The following is an 8,247-nucleotide window of genomic DNA, read 5'->3' on the forward strand; positions in this document are numbered from 1 at the left end:
TTTCTTTCTTTCTTTCTTTTCTTTCTTTCTTTCCTTCCTTCCTTCTTCTTTTCTTTCTTTCTTTCTTTCTTTCTTTCCTTCCTTCCTTTCTTTCTTTCCTTTCTTTCTTTCTTTCTTTCTTTCTTTCTTTCTTTCTTTCTTTCTTTCTTTCTTTCTTTCTTTCTTTCTTTCTTTCTTTCTTGACAGGTACTCATGTTGCCCAGGCTGGTCTTGAACTCCTGATTATCTCTCAGCCTCCCAAGTGCTGGGATTGCAGGTGTGTACCACCAGTCCTGGCCTGAATATACTTTTCTTAAGACAGTGAAGCCACTACAGTTCAGCTCAAATTCCCTTACCAAGTCCCTACCCAGACCCCTCTGAGCACAGAGGGACCACTGTGAGTGCTTTGGGATATTTCCAAGCATTTACCATATTTTGTACCACTTACATGCATAGGTTATATACACATATACATTATGGCACTCACAGGCTTGTGCAGGTATTGGCTTTTATTGTTCTTGTAAGTTGTAACCTACAAGTATTCTGCAACTGAGTTCGTTGTAAAAAACAAACAAAAACAACAACAATCACCCTACCTGGGCCAGTAAGATGACTCAGTGGATAAAATCACCTGCTGCCAAGCCAGGCAGCCTGAGTTCTGTCCTCATGCCCAGCATGGTGGAAAGAGAATTGACTCCTGAAAGTGATCCTCTTACCTCCACAAGAGCACCTGTGAGTGCACTTGCACACACACACACGTAACTGTAACCTTTATTTGCCTGATGTAATTGTCATCTCTGAGGCTTGCTGCTTCACTCTGCTAACCAAGGCCCAGTTTCTAGCTTCTGCATAATCTTATCTAGGCCTAGAACGTTTTTAGCCTCTGAGACTTACTGAATAAGCTCACCCCTTCCTAATTCTTTCTGAGCTCTAACTGGCTGATTCAACTCAGCTGTTCTGGCTCAAACTCCTCTCCCAGCTGACTGACTCAGTCTGGCTTCTCTCAGCCTCTGAGTTGCTCTGCTTGGCCTCAAGCTAACTCTAGCAATCTGTTCTGAGTTCTCATTCTCTGCCTTGTTCTGCCTTCACCTTCGTCTAGCTTGTTCTCTCTTCAACCTGCTAAGCTCTCCCAGTCAGCCTGCCTGTCTCCCTTTGGGCTGCTCCTCTCTCCCTCTCAGCTCCACTGTGCTGCTCTCCTGTATCCCATGCTGCACTCTCCTCCTCCTGTCCTGTCTGTCTCTCCCTTAAGTAGCTTCCCTTTCCTCTCTCTTCTCATGAGAATTGGACACATCCTATTCTGTCAAATCTTGTGTCACGTTGTCTGCCACTCAATTAGACATCACTTTCAAACGTAGGGGCTTCCTTCTACAAACTAACTTTACCTTCTTGTTTTGGATTAACAGTGAGTACTAAGGGTATATCTGTATTCCAGCCAGAGGGACTGACTAAAGGTGTATGCTAAGGGCTGAGCCACACCCTAAAGAGAATCAGGTACAAATATCCTTTAACTTACTCACACATGCATGCATACATAATCCAACATGCACATGCATGCACACCAAACAAATAAATGAATGTAAAAACAGATTTTAAAAGTCTGCCTGCCTACATCAGGGCATGCAGCTCTGCAGTCTCTTCAGAGTCCACTTCCTCTCCCAGCGCCGACAATGGCATTGAGCAGCATTTTGTTAGCCTCTCCTATTGACAGCCATTTACCCCATCCCTTGTGTCTCTGTATCAAGACCGAGCCATCTACAACCTAGTCCTTCCTGGTCCTAACTGGCCCTGTGTTCCTACTCCTTGAGAAGAAAAGGGGCTGCCATTTACACTGTTTCAGGATCACAAACATCCTCAGAGCATTTTAAAAATAAAATTTTAGTCACTTTCTTCGAAAATCTTGTAGCCTGGTGGGATGATTGCTCTTTCCACACAGAAGGGGACAAAGAGATTTGAAAAAAGAAAAGGGGGTGAGGGGTGGGGGAGTAAAGAGGAGGAAGAAGAAAAAGGAAGTAGAGACTATGCTTCATAAACTGGGCATGGTGGTGTAGATCTTTAATCCAGTACTTAGGAGGCAGAGGCAGGCAGATCTCTGTGAGTTTATTCGAGGCCAGCCTGGTCTACATAGTGAGACCGTAACTCAAAAACAAAACAACAAACAAACAAACAAGAACAGAAGAAGAGAAGGAGGAGGAAAAGGAAGAGGAAGAACAGGAGGAGAAAGAGAAGGAAGAGGAGGAGGAGAAAGAAGAGGAGGAGGAGGAGGAGGAGGAGGAGGAGGAGAAGGAGGAGGAGAAGGAGAAGGAGAAGGAGAAGGAGAAGGAGAAGGAGAAGGAGAAGGAGAAGGAGAAGGAGAAGGAGAAGGAGAAGGAGAAGGAGGAGAAGAAGGAAGTTTCATTATCCCATCACTGTCTACCAGAAAGGAAACAGTTAAGTGAAACTTGGTGCGTCCACTCAGTGGAATATTATGGGATCATTAATTAAACTGATTATTATGAAGACTGTAGGAGCATGGAAAATGTCTCCATATTAAATTTTAAGACAGACTACAAAATTAAAATTCTGTTATGGTTACAAGTATGCAATAGGATGTATGCATACAAAGATAGAGGGACAAAAATAGGATAGGTAAATAGAACCAGACTGGTTGGGCTCCTTGGTAGAATCCCCAGTGCGTGGATACTGTTGCTTATTACAGATAGTCAACTGCTACAATCTGCCCATGTAACAGATGGCTAATATTTAAGTGAAATAGCAGTGGAAAGAAGAGAAGGGAAGGAAAGTGAGTAGAGGGTAGGGCAGGCTAGTGTTATGTCAACTTGATACACAGTATAGCCACCAGAGAGGAAAGAGCATCAGTTGAGAAAATGCTACCTTAAAACTGAGCTATATGCAAACCCGTAGGGCGTTTTCTCAGTGATCGATGGTGCAGGGGTGCCCACTATGGATGGTGCCACTCCTGGTCTTTATAAGAGGCCAGTGTCTTGGGTTCTATAGGAAAGCAGGCTGATCAAGCCATGGGGAGCAAGCCAGTGAGCAGCACCCCTCTGTAGCCTCTGCATCAGCTCCTGCCTCCAGGTTCCTGCCTGGTGTGACTTTCTGCCCTGATCTCCTCTGATGATGAACAGTGATGTGGAAGTGCAAGCCAAATAAACCCTTTCCTCCCCAGGTAACTTTGACCATGGTGCTTTGTCACAGCAATAGCAACCCTAACTAAGACAGGAGGAGAAAAGGAAGAAGAGTGGAGGGGGAAGAACAATGAGAAGGGGAGACTACAGTAGAAGCTGAGTGTGGAATTTGGACTAGAACTATGACAGCCAATGTCATTTAGATGCTTCTTTCCTTCAGAATGATAAAGTTTTCACTGTGCACAGAAGTGTGCAACCACCTCTGGCACTCCCTGACTATCTCTTCTAGTTCTATCCGAAGTCTACCAGGGGGGCCAAGAATACCACACACAGCAGAGTCTAGTGGAGTGGGGAGGGACAGAGGCAACCATGGACAAATTATTACAGTTAATGGAAAATAGTAAAATAACATAGAAGCTGTAGAAAAAGGTCCTCAGAGTAAGGACATTTAATGTGACACTAAAAGGATGGACAGATTTCCAGGCAAGGCATTCTAGGTAGAATACACATGTGCAAAGGCACTGGGGTCTAAACATGCCAGCACCACATACGTTACCATTACCATTGAATACAGCTAGACACAGGAGAAACAGAGGCAGGAAAAGAAGCTTTGAATTTATCCACAGGGCAAACAAAAGCATCACAGAACTAAATCAGATAAGAGCACAGTTGATTTGTCAGAGAGGGGAGGCAGAGAGAGGCAGAGAGCATCCCTGGAGGATTGGTGAGAGGGCTCAGAAAGATGCTAAGACTGGTGACCTGAGTTTAATCCCCAGGAACTAATGGTAGAAGGAGAGAGGTGACTCCTGTAAGTCCTCTGACCACACACACACACACACACACACACACACACACGATTATAACATACACACATGTATGCATATAACACACATACGCACATGGATAGATGCATATAAAGCATACATACATGTAACGCACATGCATGCATACAATAACATACATGCATGCAACACACACACACAATGTAATTTTAAAAATATAGAGAGTGTTTCGAGTGAGAATGTTCCCCATAGGATCGCGTATCTGAGGCAATGAAGAGAGTAGGCAGAATCAGAGGAGAAGCATCCATTAGAACATGAGAAGGACCACTGCCTTAGCCTGGAGCAGTCACCAACGTGGGAATTCCTTCCCGAAATCCTTGTGTAGAAAGGATAGCACTTTTCCATGCATTCAGCGAATGCCTTTGGAGGGGCTGAAGTCAAGGGACAGCCTATGAGAGGAAGACAAACAGAGAGACAGACCCTTACACATCAGCATGGAAGCCACACAGCAGAGTCAGTTGATATGTCCACCACAGACGGATGATGTCTGTGTGAGGTATTGAGGCGAGCCTAGTATGGCCTCATGCTTTGAGGTGTCTGGACAGGGGCACAGGGACAGAGGCGCTATCAGCAGAGTGGAACCAAGAGACAAGGAGCTGTCTGGAGGCAACAATCAGTTTTTACTTAGACTTCTGTCTCCGCCCTGTTCTATAGCAAGGTGTGACTTAAGAAGCCTGTGGTCCTCCCCATGAGTGACTTACATGCGAAGTCCCCAGAACACTACCTACCACGGAGTGTCCAATGAATAAAAAAAAACAAACAGCACGGAAATTTAAAGCAGGATTCATGTTCATCCGTACCTTTCCCCACCTCTCCATGACCACACACTCCCTGCCCCTGAAAGGCCTTTCAAAGGAGGCTTTTGACAAAATTAGAACTCGGTTTACCTTAAAACTACTAGCATAACTATAAATATACAAAGGCCAAGCTCCCTGCAGTAAGATAAAGGCCTGCAGTGAACAGGAGCGATAGCAGCTGAGGGGTCTCAGCGGTTCATCCCCAGGGAAAGATGTCTGTGTGGGGACTGAAGAGGGTGTTCTACAGTCTGGCAAACCACATCCCTTGCACAATGCTCCTGAGGGAGTTGCCAAGGTGGTGAGAGATTTTGTTCTTGAGTGTGTGCTTTGAATGAGGTCTCCAGTTGGCAGCACTGCTGGGGAAGGTTTAAGGGGTGTGGTCTTGCTGGAGGAAGTTACTGGGAGAGAAACCTACTTGGAGGTCTCTCTCTCTCTCTCTCTCTCTCTCTCTCTCTCTCTCTCTCTCTCTCTCTCTCTTTCTCTCTTTCACCCCTCCTCCAGCTGACATGCCTCCTGCCTGTCCCCATGCTGTCATCACCATAGTGGACTCATAACCCTGTGGAACAAGAAACCAAAAAATAAACTTTTTTTTCCCTACAACTTGCCTTGCTCACGGTGTTTTGCCACAGCAACAGAAAAAAAACAAAAAAAAAACAAAAAAAAAAACAAAAAAAAACAAAAAAACACTGAGTTAACTGGTCCTTGGGGGGCAGGATGAGGCTGGGGATGGAGACATTGTTTATAATTGCTGGTATTGGGTGGTGAACTCATGGAAACTTACTTGGAAGATTTACTGAACTCTACCCTAGAAGGGCGTAGGGGATTAAAAGGCTTTCAGGAACCCAGCTCAGTAGGCTGCAGGTTTTAGGGCTATCGAAGATGTGTAAACACTCAAATCCTGTTTGACACATTGCCATTGCTGATGTCCACATTTAATTTGTGGTTGGCCCCTGGAACCAGTCTTGTTTGTCACTGCAGGAGTATCCCCAGCTGTAAGGAAATGTCGCACTATTTAATGAGCACAAAGTCACACAATGGGAAAGGGCCTCTGATTTGACAAGTGTGAATTTGCTTCAGGCCCTTTTTTTTTTTTCTTTCAATATAAAAAACGTTCTTTGTCAATTTCATACACAGCAAAATGTAACTTGAGCACATGCCCTCCCATACCACCCCTCCCTCCCCCAGGTTCTCCCCCAACACATCTCTTCCCATCTCCAAGTCATCTTCCTTTTTTTTTTTTTTTAATAACCTACTAAATTCAACTAGTGCTGCCTGCGTGCACATTGTAACAACAGCCACATCCCCATCTCCAGCAGCCACCAATTGCAAATAGCTCCCTAGCTAGGTGTGAGGTTTCTCCACCATCCATACTGGGATGAGGGATGTTCACTGGTTTCATCTTGTGCTGGTGACCACACCTACTAAGTCTGTGATTGTAACAACCCGGTCATATCCAGGGGACTGCTGCGGTGTGTCTTGGATCCTCTGGCCTTAGGGGGCTTGATACAAACGCCCCACTTGACACTTAATAATCACATGTCTTCTGCACTCTGGCAAGTTCTGAGTCTCCACATTAACTGCAGCCCACTGCATGGCACAGCGTCTCTGACCATGGTTTAAAGTTGCCTTCATCTATGGCTGTAACATAAATTTTTGTAGGCATTTGGATCACATGTTCATTTAACAAAATAACAGACACAGATCCCTCCCTCCAACCCCGCAGGGTATATGATGTTCTAGCTTTTGTTTGTTTGTCTGTCTGTTTGTTTTTAAGAATAAAGAGTCTGGTAGCCCAGGTTGGCCTCAGAATCACAAAGATTTTTTCTGGCCTCTGCTTCCCAAGTGCTGAGATTAAAGGTGTGTGCTAACATACCTGATTCATTCTTTCTTTCTTCCTTCCTTCCTTCCTTCCTTCCTTCCTTCCTTCCTTCCTTTCTTTCTTTCTTTCTTTTCTTCTTTCTTTCTTTCTTTCTTTCTTTCTTTCTTTCTTTAAAAAGGTATTTTGTAGATGAGTGTTTGCTTGTATGTATTATGAACAACACACATATGCCTGGTGTTTTCAAAGTCCAGAAGAAGCCATTGGACCTCTTGTATCTAGAATTATTAGAACTTGCCAGAGTGCTGAAGACACATGATTATTATATAGATGGCTATGAATCATTATGTAGATGCTGGGAACCAAAGCCAGGTCCTTTTCCAGGGCAGCATGTGCTCTTAAACACTGAGTCATCTCTCCAGTACCTAGTCCAGTGCCTCTGATCAGGTGTACAGAACCAAGTGTGAATTGCTTTCTGGGTAGCTTTCAATCAGAAAGCAGACCAGATGTGGTGGCATACACCTTTAATCCTAGCAGTCGCAGAAGCAGGCAGATCTCTGTGAGTTCAAGGCTAGCCTAGTCTATATAGTGAGTTCCAGGACAGCCTGGAACTACACAGTGAGACCTTTCCTCAAAAAGTCCAAAAAGGTGGTGGTGGGGGGAGCTGGAGAGATGGCTCAGTGGTTAAGAGCACTGACTGCTCTTCTGAAGGTCCTGAGTTCAAATCCCACAACCACATGGTGGCTCACAACCATCCATAAAGAGATCTGACTTCCTCTTCTGTAGTGTCTAAAGACAGCTACAGTGTACTTACATATAATAAATAAATAAATCTCTAGAAAGAAAGAAAGAAAGAAAGAAAGAAAGAAAGAAAGAAAGAAAGAAAGGAAGGAAGGAAGGAAGGAGTTGGTTACCCCTAACAGCGATACCACTATTGCACCAGTAGGTATATTTTACCTAGCATTTTTTTATATTTTGAAATTAGCCTCTTGAGCATCCTTATGAATGGCACAATTCTGGGTGTGACACAAGTGCTATTAATTTATTTGGATCTGTCAAAGTCATGTCTTGTTTATTAATCATCGTACAAATACTAAACCGGGAAGTTCAGAGAGAAAGACTTTAAAATGCCAGCCATGTTTGCTGCTCCTGGCTGTATTGGGTACAACCTGAGGAGATGTCTGAGTTTCTAGGCATCGGCCTCAAGTCTGGGGAACTTAATAAGGTGAAAGAAAGTTGAGCTCTCCCAGAAAACAGCCTGGCCAGGTGTCATGATGCATGCTGATAACCCTAGCACTCAGGATGTAGAGACAGGAATTATAGGGCAGCCTGGGCTACCGCGTGATTCAGAATATCAAAATAACAGGAAATTGGCCAGGAGGAAGGGTGGGGAGGAGAAAATGAAGAAAAAGAAAGAGAAGGAGGAGGCACCTACTTTCCTAGTTTAGAAAGCACTGGATAAGTCCCAGAACCTGACCTCCACTAGAGTGAAACCCACCCTGAGCGCCATCCTGGCAAGCGGCTGGAGGTGCTCTAAGCACACTCCCTGGGTTCCACTTGTTACGTTGTTACAAAAATGTCCTCGTGGAGCCTGGCGTGGTGGCGCATGCCTTTAATCCCAGCACTTGGGAGGCAGAGGCAGGCGGATTTCTGAGTTCGAGGCCAGCCTGGTCTACAAAGTGAGTTCC

The sequence above is a fragment of the Mus pahari genome, chromosome 5 (assembly GCF_900095145.1).
Source record: "Mus pahari chromosome 5, PAHARI_EIJ_v1.1, whole genome shotgun sequence".
Classification (NCBI taxonomy): domain Eukaryota; kingdom Metazoa; phylum Chordata; class Mammalia; order Rodentia; family Muridae; genus Mus; species Mus pahari.